The 17026-nt window shown below is 42.5% G+C and overlaps 1 protein-coding gene across 5 annotated transcripts in view; it reads right to left on the minus strand.

Moving 5' to 3' along the window:
* Window positions 1-17026, minus strand: part of OPCML (opioid binding protein/cell adhesion molecule like) — a 1097554-nt gene that overhangs the window by 74199 nt on the left and 1006329 nt on the right. The window lies entirely within an intron of this gene.

The following is a 17026-nucleotide window of genomic DNA, read 5'->3' on the forward strand; positions in this document are numbered from 1 at the left end:
ATAGTCTCCCCAGCCACTACCTAAGTTCCTCTTCTTCTGCAGGATTTCTCCATTACAATCCCTTCTGTGTTTGCATCTTCTTCCTCTGTTACTGGTTCCCTTTCCCTCCTGCCCCACCCTCCTCTTGCTTCTCTTAAGCTCTTGCTTTCCCTGATATCCTTCTTGGTTGCTTTCCTCAGAACACACAGGGCTGACAGAATGGGGACACTGAATACAGTTACAGTAATGTCAGCAGCTCAGGGGAGAAAAATGAAAAGGGGAGAAAAATGAAAAGGGGAAAAAGGAAAAAAAAAAAAAACAGCAGGTTTTAATTAGATATCCGTGCCACTGACTCACACTTAATATGCAAATTTTTCTCCCTTTTATCGTTAAGTGAAATGAGAGTTTTATTTAAATGTAAAAATGGCTGGGAGATGAGGAAGGGTAATTAAGTAGCACTGAAATGCAAACCTGTGTTTCACAAGGCCTGTAATAACACATGAAAGCAAAAGGATCTGGCTCTATGTAGGGAGTAGAGAGCCATAGCTTAATATGACTCCAGAGATGCTGCTGCTGATAATGATGATGCACTTGTATGTGTGTGTGTAGTGGACTCTGGTCCAAAAGTACCTCACTCCCCTTATCACATCTGACCCTCATAGAAATATTCTAAGGAATGTCGGGCTGATTGACTGGCTCCATTTTACAGAGGAGGCTTAAAAGTTGTAGTGACTTATTCAGGATCTCCTAGCTGGTAAATAGTAGAGTCTCCTGGGGCCCTTTCTCTTATTCTATGTGTCCAGAATTGGGATTTCAGCACTAATGAAAAAGGTTGGGTTACAGAGACAATGTAAAGAACCTGAGCTATAAAAAGTAATGTTTGTACCTCCATTTGCTGATGACTTTTCATTGTAACCTTGGGGAATAAGCCTGGTGGCAGGAAAATTGCTACCCTACCTCAAAGGCTCTTCTTTGTGTCATTATTAGTGCTTTGAACCACTGTAGTGCTTGGAAAACTATAATCTACAGCATTCACTGTGGTAATAATTATCATTACTTCTACTGCTAGGATGTACTGATCATCTATGTATTGTCAGGAAATGTGCATTTCACATAGTCTCCACTATTGCATATAGTGTTTTAATTATAAGAGCACAAATCTATTAGCAAATAGAATCTAACAATGCATTAAACAGATAAAATGTTCCTGAAATTAATTCTAAGAATAAAAGATGTGACAATATCATGTGTGAAGTTATAGAAATTCTTAAAGAATGAATAAATATTGAACATTTATTTGTGATCTCTCAATAGGTGAGATCTCTCTGAAAATAGAAGTGAGCATCACACTTAATGGAAAAACCTAGAGGCAACTGTATAAAAGCAGAAATGAGACACAGAATGCCAGTTATAATTGTCAACATTCAACATGTTCTTGAAATTCTAACCAATGCAATGAGACAGGAAAATAAATAAAAGAACTACATAAAGAATAAGACAAAAATCATCTTTGCTTAAAACTGATATGATTTTCTATTTCAATAACAAAGGATTGTACATATTTTACCTTATTTGAAAAACTGAAGGATATACAGATATGTTGGATTTTTTGTGTGTGTGTGGTATGCGGGCCTCTCAGTGTTGTGGCCTCTCTCGTTGCGGAGCACAGGCTCCAGATGTGCAGGCTCAGCAGCCATGGCTCACAGGCCCAGCAGCTCCGCGGCATGTGGGATCTTCCCGGACCGGGGCACGAACCCGCGTCCCCTGCATCAGCAGGAGGCCTCTCAACCACTGCACCACCAGGGAAGCCCTATGTTGGATATTTTTTTCAAGTATCCAAGCATGTTAAAGATATAAAGGTATCGTTTATATACCCTTGCTAAGTGCAAGGAGAGATATCTGGTTCAAAACTATATCAAAGTTTTGGGTTTTTTTTAATTTAGAAAAATATTGTACAAGAGTAGAAGACCCAAATGCATCTTCTTTAACTTCTTACTAAAATTAGTTATAAAAATTTAGAAAAAAAATGATACTTATATTTTTTAGGAAAACTAAGATTGAGGAACAATCTATTTCCTAAAATTAACTAGAAATGATACTGCTTATAAGGGAAATTGAATTGGATTGAATAAATAGAGACATTTTCCAATCATGACAAAACTTATCTTAATGAAACAAAGATTGCAAAGGAGGCAAGAAGGAAGTATATATCCCCATTACTATCTATCTCCTCACTCAGATAAAAAGGCTTCAGCCAAGGGAGGACTGAGTATCCATTAGTAATATAAGAGCTAACTTAGGGCTTCCCTGGTGGCGCAGTGGTTGGGAGTCCGCCTGCTGATGCAGGGGACGTGGGTTTGGGCCCCGGTCTGGGAGGATCCCACGTGCCGCGGAGTGGCTGGGCCCATGAGCCATGGCCGCTGGGCCTGCACGTCTGGAGCCTGTGCTCCGCAACGGGAGAGGCCACGGCGGTGAGAGGCCCGTGTACTGCAAAAAAAAAAAAAAGAAAGCTAGCTTAAAGGAAAGGATGAATTGCTTAGTTATCTACTGCTCAGTAACAAGTTACCATAAAATTCAGTGGCTTAAAACAATAAATATTTATAATCTCACACCATTTTTGTAAGTCAGGAATTTAGGAACCACTTAACTAGGTGGTTGCGACTCAGTGTTTTTCACAAAGGTGAGGTCAGGGCATCACTTGGGGCTGCGTCAGCTGCAGGCTACCTGAGGCAGGAGGACCCACTCCTAAGGTGGCTGAGAAACGTGCTTGGCAAGTCAGTGCTTGTTGAGGCAGGACCCTCCATGACCTCATTCATGGCAGCTGGGATCCGTAAGAGTGAGCTGTCCCAGAAAGAGGGCAAGGATATCTTCATGACTTAGCCTTGGGAGCCACCTGCCACCACTTGGCTGTATGCTGAGGTCACACAGACCAATGCTGATGCAGTGTGGTGAAGATCTACAGAAGGACATGAATATTAGAAGGAGGAGAACATCAGGGCCTCTAGGAGGCTCGCTATAATAATAGACCATCTAAGGAAGCACGATGACTTGCAATACCAATGCAGCTTCGGAGCAGATCAGCAAATAAATATTCCGGAACCTTCATTTATTCAATTTCTTCCATCATGGCTGTGTATCAGAAATTCCAGAGGACGATGAGAAAAAGCACCATTTCAATAAAGCAGAAGCATAACAGGGAGAAGCCAGTGAGATGCTAGGAAATGAACCAAGAGCTCGACACCTCAGTATATATTTCAGGAATAGAACTAATAGGGCATCCAAACATTACACAAAGAAAGAGAGTCAGGGCAAGGAGGTATCCACTTACCACAAGACTGTACCATTTTTGAGAATATGTATTGAAAGAATATTGCAGAAAAAAAGAAAAGAAGGACATTCACAAGAATTCCAGGAAGAGTGTACTTGAAAAATCACGTCCACTGCACAACACTGTGAATGCACTTAATGCTACTGAAGTACACACTTAAAATGACTAGAACTGTTAAGTTTTATGCTATGTATATTTTATTATAATAAATGACACCCAGGACACTAATAAAAATTTTAGAAAACGATCTGGCAACCTCAAAGGATGGCCTCATGAAATAACTTAAGGAGGCAAAGCTGAAAAATAATTCCATAAGGTCTGAGAAGAAAAGTTCACAAGATGAACCCAAGAGTCCAAGTAGGTAGATAAGGAGAACAAGCAAGGGGTCTTAAAACAACAATGAAATTTAAAATCTACTCTGGATTTAGAACACACGAATGTGAAGCTTCAAAACACTAAATCTATGACATGAAGTCCAAAGCTGAGAAGTTCTCCCAGGACACATAGAAAAAGACAAATAGAAGAATTTAATGAGAGAGAGAAAATAAAAAGATGACTGATATGAAGGAAGGCACTGGAGAGTCCACTTGGGTATAATTAGGGTTCCTCAGAACGATCTACCCAGAACCAGCAATAGGGTTTTTAGTGAATACTCACTTCCTTGTGCTGAAGCAAGGCGGTGTGTGCCTGAGAAAGGGAGCCCCACAAAGAGCAGAAATCAATCACAAGACACAGTCCACATCTCCAGGGAAGAGGCTTAAACCCAAAGATAAAGAAAGGAATTTCTTCATACCTTTTTTTTTTTTTTTTTTTTGCAGTACGCGGGCCTCTCACTGTTGTGGCCTCTCCCGTTGTCAAGCTCAGGCTCTGCGGCCATGGCTCACGGGCCCAGCCGCTCCGCGGCACGTGGGATCTTTCCCAGACCGCGGCACGAACCCGTGTCCCCTGCATCGGCAGGCGGACTCTCAACCACTGCGCCACCAGGGAAGCCCTCTTCATACCTTTAAGCAGCAAATGAATTAGTCATAAAATTACGAGAATCAGAAAAGGCTTCAGAGCGCTCTCCTTCCTCACTAAATGCCAAATACAAAGGGACAGTAACTTCAGGAGTTTTGAGGGTAAAGACTGTGACCTTTGGAGTTCCTACTCAGGAAAGATGCCAAATCACACGTGGTGGCCACAGAAAGATCTTCCTAGATATTCACTCCTTGAAGGATGGTGTCCATGTTTATTATTGTATTTCCAGCACCTACCACAGCTGTTGTTGCAAACAGGTTTTCGATAAATATTTATCACATGAAAGAAGAAGTATCTCAAGAATCAGAAAAACCTAGGGGTAAGACAGGAATAAAGACACAGACCTACTAGAGCATGGACTTGAGGACACGGGGAGGGGGAAGGGGAAGCCGGGACGAAGTGAGAGAGTGGCATGGACATATACACTACCAAACGTAAAATAGGTAGCTAGTGGGAAGCGGCCGCATAGCACAGGGAGATCAGGTCGGTGCTTTGTGACCACCTAGAGGGCTGGGATAGGGAGGGTGGGAGGGAGGGAGACGCAAGAGGGAAGAGGTATGGGAACATATGTATGTGTATAACTGATTCACTTTGTTGTAAAGCAGAAACTAACACACCATTGTAAAGCAATTATACTCCGATAAAGATGTTTTTAAAAAAGAATCAGAAAAGATGGCACTCACACATCTTTTGTTGTTCAAATGTATTCTAAACAACTTTGAGAAGAAACAAAGGGACACACTGACAAATGGTACCTATGAGGGATTCATGAAAGGCCTAGTGAGTAATGGACTTAGAGAGACAAGGCTAAGGAATTGCTGTAAATTGGACAATTAAGCTGAATGGATGTACAGACGTCTCAATATACAAAGTCTTGGGTTACAAGTTCAAAATGTGATTTTGATAAAGCCTGAGAGTGTTGAGGTGGGATGAGGTTAGAGGGGAGGCCCCTGCAATTCTTGTCTCAAACAGGAGTACAGGACGAAGCATTTCACTCAGCATGAACAATTAGATTCACATAGGTTAAAAACGTTTTGGAGAAACTTACATGTAAGTACCAGGATGAATAGAAACATGATAGATTCATTTCAAAAAAACTATAGATGATAAAAGGGAAAAAATCTATTCCAAATAGTACAAGGTATAAAACATGGAGACTACTAGACAGAACAAAAGCAGAAAACAAAAAGATGACAAGGAACAAACACATCAGCTTTAATAACACCTGCAAGTGGGTTAAACTCCCTATAAAGAAGAAAGAGAGGCTCAGAGTGGATTTAAAAAAAGAAGAAAACAGAGTATATTTCTGCTCTGTTTACAAAAGCTACACCTAATCAGAATAATACAAGTATTTTTTTAAAGATGAGCAAAGTACTTTTAATTTTAACAAAAGCAAAGCAAGAAATACAATATTAATGTCAGATAATGTTAAATGCAAGATTAAAAAATTAAATTCTAGGGCTTCCCTGGTGGCGCAGTGGTTGAGAGTCCGCCTGCCGACGCAGGGGACACGGGTTCATGCCCCGGTCTGGGAAGATCGCAGATGCCGCAGAGCGGCTGGGCCCGTGAGCCATGGTTGCTGAGCCTGCGCGTCCGGAGCCTGTGCTCCACAACGGGAGAGGCTACAACAGTGAGAGGCCCGCGAGGCCCACGTACAGAAAAAAAAAAAAAAAAAAAAAAATTAAATTCTAAAAAAAGGGCCATTTATATAGATAAAGGGAACAATTCATAGTGAAGCTTTAATTATTTTTAAACTTCATGGATGAAATATGTAAAGCCAAAAATATTAGAAATGCATGAAAACACGATATGAAAGTCTGCTATTATCCACTTCTGGTTTTATAAAGTTTGAGGAAGCCAACAATTCAACATGGCTGTATACAATCTCAATAATAGAATTATCTCTGTGTGTGGATATGAATGTATAGTATATGGTATTAATGGAGTATTTTTATACTATATAATTATATATAACTAGGTGTGTGTGTTTGTATATATATATATCCAATTATATTTGTGTTATATATTTATATACCTATTATTGTGTACTTATACATTAACATATATATTTATAAACTTGACAGCCATGAAACATTTATCAAAATTGATCAAATAAATTTCCAAAATTAATTCAAGAGGTAGAAATTCTGAATCAGCAACATGTTAGCAAAGATTGCTAGAAAACTACTCACAAACTAGGCCTGGACATGAATGAGTTTATAGGAATAAAAGTTGTTTATTCCATATAAATGATCCAGAGTACAAAAAAGATGGAAAGTCTACCAATTCATTTAGCTATGGTACTGTAAACAATACTATAGATAAGTTTCTTAAATATGTGATAAACTACAGACATTCCTAATTTGACTAGTAATGGAAAAGCAATAAAATATTAAGAAGTGGAGTGTTTCCATAGAACAAAATATAATATCATTGTTTATATACATGTTGATCAAAGGACAATACATATAATTATTTCCGTAACTTGTCAGAAAAGCTAATTTGATAAAGCCTATTCTTGTGGGAACTAAGCATTTATATTGAAATAGAAAGAGAGTATTCTTTAATGTGATAGAGGGCTCTTTGAAGCAAGCATCATGCCTAACGGAAAAGCACTTGAAATATTTCTATTGCCAAGATGAAAAGAACATTGATCCCATTGTTCATTACTATTATTAAATATGGCTTTGAAATGCCAATAATGACAATCATACTCAAACTTTTTCTAAAAATAAATTAGGGAAAAACATTTCCCAATGAATTTTATAAGACCAGAATTACCCTGATACCAAAACTAGAAAATAATATTACAGACCAATAGCACTTATGAACACAGATGCAAAATTTTTAACAAAATATTGGCAAATTCAATCTAGAAATACAAAAACGGATAATAGATTATGAACAAAATAAGTTATTCCCAGGAGTGCAAGGTTGGTTTAACATTAAAAATAATTCAGTATAATGATCCTGTGATCATCTCAATAGAGGCCAAACAAAACAACTGACAAAGTGCAACATCAATTCACACACAATGAAACAGACAAAAGCAAAAATCCTCTCAGCAGCTATAGAAGAGAACTTCTTCAATCTGATGAAGGCTATCCGTGAAAAACCTAGAGATAACATTATACTCAATGGAGAAACATAAAATCCTTTTCTGGTTTTCTTCTAACCAAGAAGTCAGACACCATCATTTATACTTAACATTATATTGGTGAAGGACCAAGCCAGGGCAATAAGGCAAGAAAAAGAAGTGAGGCGTACTGATTGGTAAGGAAGAACTACATCTGTCATTCACATAAGACAAAGCAATTTATATAAAAAATCTTAAATAATCTAAAAATATTTACTAGAACCAATGAATAAATTTGACAATGTCATGGGATGCAAGGTCAATATATAAAAGTCAGTCGGATTTCTATATATTTTCAATGAGCAACTGAAATTTTGAAGTACCCTTTATAGTAGCATTCAAAAACATGAAATATTTTGGAACTATACACTGAAAGCTATAAAGCATTGATGACAAAAATTAAACAAGACCCAAATAAATGGAAGAATACATTTTATAGATTGGAAAATCAATACTGTTAAGATGTTAATTATTCTCAAATTGATGTATAATTTTGATGTACTGTATTTCCAATCAAAGTCCCAGCATTTGGGGGGGGGGTAGATATTACCAAACTGATTCTAAAGTAATATAAAAATACAAAGGGCCTAGACTGTTACTTTAAAAAACAACAAAGTTGGTGACTTATACTATCTTATTTTAAGTCTTACTATAAATCTACAGTGATCAAAACAGTATGGTATTGGCATAAAGATAGACATAGATTAATAGGAAAAAAAAAGTCCAAAAAGAGACTCAATAACAGTCAATTGATTTTTGACAAAGAAACCAAGGTAATTCATTTGGAAAAGAATAGTGCTTCCAACAGATGGTGTTGGATTAACTGGATAACCATATAGAAAAAAATGAATCTCATTTTTTGAGACTGATCTCCCACCCATGCACATAAATTAACTCATGTGGATTCTGTACCTAAACAAAAAACCTCAAGTTTTAAAACTTCTAGAAGAAAACATAGGAGACAACCTTTGTAACCTTGGGTTACATCCTATTTTTTAGATAAGACATAAAAAGCCAGACTTACACAATAAAATATTAATAAAGTGGACTTCATCAAAATTAAAAACTTTGGCTCTTTGAGAAGCACCATTCAAATAAATGAGAAGGCAAGACACAGGCTGAGAGAAAGTATTCTCAATGCATATATATGATTTAGGACTGGTATGTAGAATACATAAACAATTATTACAACACAATAATTAGAAGGTAAACAAACCAATTAAGAATAGTCAAGGATTTCAAACAACACTTCACAAAAGATACACTAATGGCCAATAAGCACATGTCTTTAATCATCAGAGAAATGCAATCTAAAATCAAAATGTGTTTTGCCCTACATACCTATTAGAAGGGATAACATTTGAAAACCAGAAACCATATGTTAGCAAGCATGTGTAGTGACCACAATGCTTATACAATGCTGATAGAATGGAAAATGATACAATCACTTTGGAAAACAGGTTGGCAGTTTCTTGTAAATTTAAGTATAAACTTACTATATGGCTCACCAATTCTATCCCTAAGTATTTACCCAAGAGAAATATATGTCCATGACAAGACCAGCCACAGAAATGTTCATAGCAGCTTTATTCATAATAGTCAAAAAGTAGAAACAACCATTGTGCATTAACTGGCAAACGAGTAGACAAATATTGGTATATGCATGTAATATTCATGTAATGGTATAGTCACTCAGCAATAAAAAGGAAAGAAGTACACACAGTAACACGAATAAGACTTAAAAGGTGAGTGAAAGAAGCCAGAAACAAAAGAGTACGTATTCTCAGATTACATAAATTTTGTGTGTTGTTCTAGAGTTTAAATATGTTGTGTGTGTGTGTGTGCGTGCATATGAAGCTCTGGAAAAAAGTCTACTGTTATAGCAGCGGAGAAAAGATCACTGTTTGTCTCCGGTTGGGGTGGGGATACAATTTGGGTATGAAAATAAGGAGACTTGTTGAATTGATGGGGATATGCTGTACCTCAATTAGGGTCGTGGTTATAGAGATGTATGCATTTGTCAAAACTCACCAGTTACGGGTGGACATAGAGGGTATTATGCTAAATGAAACAGGTCAGAAAGAGAAAGAGAAATACGATATGATCTCACTCATAAGCGGAATCTAACAACAACAACAGAACACCTCATAGAAAATTATCAGATTTGTGGTTATCAGAGGTGGAGAAGGGTGGGGGAAATGGGATGTCAAAAGGTACAAACTTCCAGTTATAAGACAAATAAGTCCTGGGGATCTAATGTTCAACTTGGTGACTATAGCTGACACTACTGTACGGTATGTTTGAAAGTTGCCAAGAGAGTAGATCCTGTAAGTTTTCTTTATGAGGAAGAAAAATCTGTAACTCTATAAGGGGATGGTGTTAACTAAACTTATTGTGGTGACCGTTTTGCACTATATATATACGTCTCTGTGCTGTCCACCTTAAAATTAATTAGTGTTTTATGTTAATCATGTCTCAATAAAACTGGGAGAAAAAAATCCTCATCAGTCTACACTGAAAATAGGTGCATTTTATTTTATGTAAGTTATGAAGACATAAAAGTTGATTTTTTAAAAAAGACCACGTTCTTACCTTATTTCTATTCACTATTTAACAGCTTATGATTTGCTTCCCATACCCTATGTAAGACTCATCTCATATCAGTTTCATGGGGACAGAAATAATATATATGTATAATGAAGGGGAGATGTTTTCTTGGTTCTGAGGCTTTGTGTTGATCAGGATACTGAATAGAGCTGCGGAATGAGAGTTAACAAGCTAAGTCAATTTACCTTAGAAAGCTAAGAAAGTTACCACTGACTGGAGAGACCAGGTAGATAGTTTAGGTGAGAAAGTAGAGATCTGATCACCTAGAGTTTTCATGGAGTTAAATACAGAGAAAAGACTGGTAAAAAGCGTCATTCAACTATCTTACTATCTGTTCTGTAACATATATTGGGGCCAATTTGAAAGATTTGGGTAAAGAGTTAGCTTATGTTAAAATACGTTTTCTCCTTGTGACCAAACCTGATTCCTTGTAATGCGACGTTATAGTTGGACCAGCTACAAATGGTCCTACGATTTGGGGTTACAACCATTTCACACGCTATGCCCCAGCAACACTAAACTGCTTATATATTTCCAAGTACACCATGTTGTTTCTTCAAAAGCGACAGAAAAGAGGACTGAGGATTCCGCCTTCTAACCCTACTGAGGAGGTGGTGGGGTTTTATGATTAACATAAAACACATGTTGTTTCTTATTTCTACATCTTTTATCTTGCTGTCTCTATTGCCCAGGATATTTCTCTTCTCCTCAACCTCACTTCTTCCCTTTCCTTTGACTAAACCCAAACCGATTTTTGAGTCATATTAGTAGTCACCTCTTCCAGGAAGCCAGCCCTGATTCTCCCATATTTCCCAGTTGGAGTGAAATGATCTCTCCTGTGACTGTGCATGTATCACACTGTGCTATAATTAGATATCACTACGCCTGTGTCTCTCACTAAATGTGAGCTCCTTGAGGAAAAGTATCCTGCTATTTATCTTCTAACCCCGGCATCACACACAGTACCTGACACGTAACAGGCACTCGCTAATTCTTTCTTGAAGCACATAAATAAATAAACTGAACAAGCGCATAAATAAATTAATAATGGAAAGAATTTTGTTTCCAGCTGCCATCAATTTAACCAGTCTAGGCTCCCTCTGTAAAATGCATAGGCTTGTCCCTGTTTTAATTTATTTTATGTATTTTTCTGTCTGCATTTTGACAGAAGACCGTTGTGAACCTATGAGAATAAGTCAAAATGGCAAGTGGCTACATTTAAGGGATGATTTGGGTGATAACGGGGAGTTGGAGCTGGAGTTGTGACAATGATGACGATGTCACTGCAGTGTTTTATAGGATCCAATGTGTAGTCAAAGCACGCAAACAAGGACAAGTCCAGAGAGTCCAGAAAGAAGGAAAGTCTTGGCAGGTACCAAAGGACAGACGTAGCTATGGGAGACGTCCAGAGAGACAAAGCTTGAAGGATCAATAGATCTTAAGAGCAAAGGCAAAAAATTAAACAAATAAATAAAGATATGGGAAAAGGAAAAACAAATAAGCAAATAAATACAAAAATAATTTTCTGATATATTTCTGCAATAATTTTCTCCTTAGATATTTCTTCTTCTGGCTTTATTTGATCATGTGTTTCTATGACAATGCTTTTGTCATATTCTCTAAAGAAAAAATAAAAGGTAATTTGATCTTTAAAAAAAAAAAAAAAAAAGAGTGAAGGCAGGTGAGTTGTGAGCGCACAGATCGGGTGATTTGGGACAGCAATGCCACGAGACAGGGATAGGCAGGCGGTCCAGCCAGATGCTTCAGCACGGAGGCTGTCTCCTGGTCCTTTTTATGAAGTCCTGCTGGGAACTGGGGTGCCTGAGTTCTCAGCAGTGCAATTCCAGCTGGAGGTGGCTTCTGAGGCTTCCAGGTCCATTTCACCTCAGCTGCCATCAGAGGTGCTCGAAATATCAGGAGATTCTTAAACTACAACTCCAAGTGTTCCAGCTAATTGCCTTTGCTCCAGCTTCTTTCTTGCCCTCGGGGACGGGAAGTGCTCCTGGAAAGGTATCCAGAGGGTTGTGGGCAGCCTGAAGCTGAGGCAGGAGTAAGAAGACTAGGAGAGGGGTGCTGGGAGCGGGAGAAGGAGTGGATTGGGCTGCAGCCTGGCCCCGGAGGAGCAAGCTCCAGATATCCTACCCAGTGATGTTCCGGGACCCCTGAAGCCAATGACGCTCTGAAAATAAGACTCCTTCCTCCGTTAGCTGTGCTGGCAGCATCCTCACTGCCCACAAGGGAGACAAAGCCTTTCACTGCAGATGTAATTACTGCATCCGGTTCCAATGGGGCAGGGGCTCCATGGAGCAGGAGGAGGCCCAAGGGAGTCCCGAGAAGAGAAGAAAGCATTTCCAGACGGCAACGGTGCGGAGAGAGGAGGTGAACTGAGCGAGGGAGGGTGGGGAAAAGACTGCTGGAAGGAGAGGACAGGCAGTTCTGACTACATCAGTTACTTTACTAAACATCACGCTTAGGAAGCAAAATCATCCAGAGTATCATTAAAAGAAACTCTTTCCAGCACCCCGAGGGGTGACTCACCAATAAGTGATTCTGGAGTGGGGAAACTGTTGATAATATAAGAAAAAAAGAGAGAGAGAGAGAGAAAAGGGAAAAACAAAAAGAAAAGGCAGGAAGGGCTTCAGTGGCCGCCTCCTCTCACTAATGAGGTTTTGCAGGCATGGATTGGGAAGCCCTTGGGCTATGCTTTAGGTGGTCCAGGGGAGATCAGATTCCCTCACCTCCTCCCCACTCCAGCTCCTGTGTGTGTGAGTCAATCACAGCCTCCAGCTGGGAAGCCCAGATTCAAAGTGACAACTCTTTTTGCTTAATGATTTCAGTTCCCCTTGATCCTACTTACATCCAGCGGGGGGTTCCCTCTCAGAGGCTGGACCATTCGGAAAGACTGGAGTGCCCCACTCCAATTAAATCCTCCAAGTGACTTCCTGTCTCCTTCTTGCCCTCCCTCCTCTGCATCTCATACGAAGAGAGGCAGCCAATTAAGCACGGTCACTACCTTTACGGAGAAAAGAATTTCCCCCCTCTGCCACCTTTTCTACAGTCAAACCTTGACCTCCTTCCTGAGGAGCTAAGACCTGGCACCGTGGAAGCCTAGGATGGCAGGTGCTCTGAGGAACAAGACAGGATGGAGGCACGTGCAGAGAGGTGTGGTGCTCCAAGGACAATGGTGCTTCAAGGACAAAGGACGACCCTGCCTGAAAAAGTTTCAGCGTTACACCCCCTACCGGCCTCCCCACCATGTTGCCATGCTTACGAAATTCCTCAGCCCACCTAGGCAACAGGACCTGTCCCAAATAAGGAAAGGCATCTGGCCCGTCCCTCTCCCACCCTCTAGAAGGAAGGTATATGTGCCTCGACCAATCAGTAAATGAAATGTTCACCTCGGACCATTCCTTTGTTTTCTGGCTATAAGAACTGATCAGTGGCACATGTTCGGGCTCAACTCTCCCGGACTACTAGGAATTTAGCCCGCTGTTCTGGCAGTGACCCTTCCCTCTAATAAGTTCTATCTTCTCTACATTCTGCCTTGGGTCTGGCAATGCTTTTCCAGCCCGCGTTCGGAGCACAGCATTTGGTGGCCCGTATGGGGATCTCCAGGGGGACCTCTTTCCCCACCTCCTGTCCTCATTCCTTGGGACTCTCTGTGAACAGGGAAGTTGCTATGGAAGCAGCAGAGGAACTCTGGCCAGGGCCACACCCCGGTGTGTCCCGAAGGACCCACGGCTCACTTGCCCCAGTAACTGCCGCCCGGAATGGGTGAGGGTCTCTCTGTCTTCCGACTGAGGACCGGGCCGATCGGTATCGCGCGGGCACGGGTCTGGCGTTTAACAGCCATTACGGCACCTGCCGCTTGAAGACTCCCATGAAAGGATAAGGGAGTCACGGAATGGACCGGGCTCTTAGAGCATCTGCCCCCATCGAGAGCGCTTCCGAGCAACGCGAGGCACATCGTGGATGAAGGAAAACTCGAAGCCCACAGTCCCTTGGCCACCGCCTCCTCGGTAGGGTTAGAAGGCGGAATCCTCCGTCCTCTTTTCCGTCGCTTCTGCTTCTTCCTCCTCGGCTCAGACTGACTGCAGAGGACCTCGCCGCCTCTAGATCGTTCCAGGAGCTCCTTCCCATCCCTGAGATTCTTCTAACACTGAGTCAATTTCCAGCTGGCTTCCAGGGATTCCCCTCTCGGGCCACTGGTGCCTTAGTCGGACGGAGACGCCACTGAGACAAATCACTGCCCTTCAGTGATTCTCAGTACCCCCATTCTATGGCATCGAGGCGAAGAATGGGTTCAGGTACGTCTATCCCCTTCGACTCACCTCTTGGTTGTATCCTCAGGAATTGGAAGGAATTGGACCCAGACAATCTCAAAAAGAAGAGGCTCCTTTTCTTTTGAAATACGGCTTGGTCCCAATACAAACTGGGGGACCAAGAACAGAGGCCTCTTAATGGGACGCTAAATTACAACACGATCCTCCAACTCGATCTCTACGGTCGGAAAGTAGGAAAGGATTCCGAGGCTCCATACATGCAGGCCTTCATGGCCCTCAGTCAGAATCTGAGCCCGAGGGACTCCTGTCCCATGTGTCTCTCCATTGCTGCTTTAATGCCCCGTCCTCCCCTCTCCTCCTCCTTCAGCTTCACTACCTCGTCCCTCCTCATCTCCCCCTCCACCAGGTATCTTGGATGAGCCTTCTTGTCCCCGATCTCACCAGTCTCCTCCTCTACCTTCTGCTCCCCAACCCCCACCGCCATACCCGGAAGCAGACCTCCCCTCCCCTCCCCCACCTCCATACCCGGAAGCGGACCTTCCCTCCCTCCCCCACACTCCATCACGAGCAGCCCAAAGCTCTGAATCGAGTCCCAGTATGCTTCCCTTACAAGATGTCGCTAACAGAGACCTAGGTACTATCGGAGCTCATGTCCCCTTCCCCGTGTCTGATCTCTCTCATATTTGAGGGAAACTGGGCTCCTTTAGCCAGGACCCCTCCAGGTTCATCAGGGAATTCCAGGCCCTAATTATAGCCTTTGACTTAACCTGGCCAGATATTCCTGTGGTCCTAACTACCTGCTGCATCATGAGGAAAAGGCCAGGATCTGGGCCTCGGCTCAGGCCTGGGCAGGTGAGGCACAGGCCGAAATCCTGGTGAGAACCGGGCTGGGGGGCAGAGGCAGTCCCAGGGGCAGCCCCAGGATGGAGACACGGGGCAAATGAAGATGGGCCAGCAGGAGGGCTCGCTAGGAGAAATCACACGATTACCTGTCTGCTAGAAGGTATGAAAAAGGCAATCATCAAAGCTGTCAATTACAATAAACTCAGGGAAGTCACACAGGAACGCTCGGAGAAGCTGGCCCTTTCTCAGGCCCGATGAGCAGAGGCCATGAGGAAATACACTAACCTAGACCCTGAGACCCCTGAAGGTCAGGCTATACTTGCCGTTCACTTTATAGGCCAGGCATCCCCAAGCATAAGACAGAAATTACAGAAACGAGAGCAAGGGCCACAGACCCCATTTCCGGTCCTATTGACGCGGCCTCTAAGGTTCTTAACAATAGGGAGGAGGCTTCTAGGAACAGACGAGAACTAAGAGAGGAGAGAAAATTAAAAGGGCACGCTCAATATACGGCTCTGGCCATTGCTCAGTCCCTCCCACGACAGGGACCCACGGGAGCCCCTCTCCCGTCTCGGAGACCACCGCTGAGCTGCTACCGGTGCGGTCAGCAGGGGCACAGTGTCAGGAACGGCCGATACCCGGTGCCCTTACTGTCACCAAAAGGGCCATTGGAAGAGGAGTTGTCCCTGCCGCCCTCAAGCGGGGAGGCCAGCGCCACAACCTCTCAACACCCGGGGCATTTCGGGTCCCAGCCCCCTGGGCCGAGGTCAAGGCCAACTGCCCCTGCCGGTGGTAATTGAGTAGCAGGGGCAAGGGCCGGAGTGTGCTCTAGATCTGGGGCTCCTGGATGCGGATGAGCGATGGTGCCCGGAGCTCAGTCCACAGGCGTCTCTGTTCCCCGTAAGACCGGAGGAGGCCTGGGTAACCCTGGATGTGGCAGGCGCTACTATAACCTTCTTAACTGACACAGGGGCTACTTACTGAGCCCTGACCTCCTTCTCTGGTCCCACTCGCCGTTCCTCAGTCCTCTTAACGGGGGTAGACGGAAAGCCCTCCTATGGCCATTTTACACCTCCCTCATCCTGTTCCCTTGAAAATACTCTATCCACCCATTCTTTCCTAGTTCTCCCAGCCTGTCCAATACTCCTGGTAGGCCAGGACCTTTTAACAAAACTTAAAGCTACTTTATCGTTTACGCCGGTAAAGACGGCTTGAACGGCCACCGCGAAGCCTACTCTAGATAAGGTCCCACCCCATATCCTCCACCAAGTTCCCCCGGAGATAAGGGACACCTGCACTCCTGGCAGGTCCACCACTGCTGCCCCAGTAGTCATGCACGTAAGAACCCTAACTCTTTCCCTAGGGAACCGCAATACCCACTTAAGGAAGAAGACTTGAGGGGACCACAACCTCTAATTGCTACATTTCTTCAAACGGCACTACTAGTCCCGTGTAACTCCCCATGTAACACCCTGATCTTAGCAGTAAAGAAACTTGATGGTTCCTACCGTGTAGTTCAAGACCTAAGGGCCATGAATCAGGCTGTGGTCCCTATTCACCTGATATTTCCTAACCCATATAACGTTTTGAGCCAGATTCCATTACCAACCCAAGAGTACTCTGTCCTGGATCTAAAGGATGCCTTCTTTTGCATCTCAGTCCATTCTAGCGCTCAATTCCTATCTGCTTTTGAATGGAGAGACCCTGATACCAAATATGCCCAGTAGCTTCCTTGGACAGTCCTACCCCCAGGTTTTTAGGACAGCCCCCATGTGTCAGGCCAAGCACTATCAAAGGATCTCCCATCACTGACATTAGAAAACAGAGACTGCT

Source organism: Kogia breviceps, chromosome 7 (assembly GCF_026419965.1).
Source record: "Kogia breviceps isolate mKogBre1 chromosome 7, mKogBre1 haplotype 1, whole genome shotgun sequence".
In the NCBI taxonomy this organism is placed as follows: Eukaryota; Metazoa; Chordata; class Mammalia; order Artiodactyla; family Physeteridae; genus Kogia; species Kogia breviceps.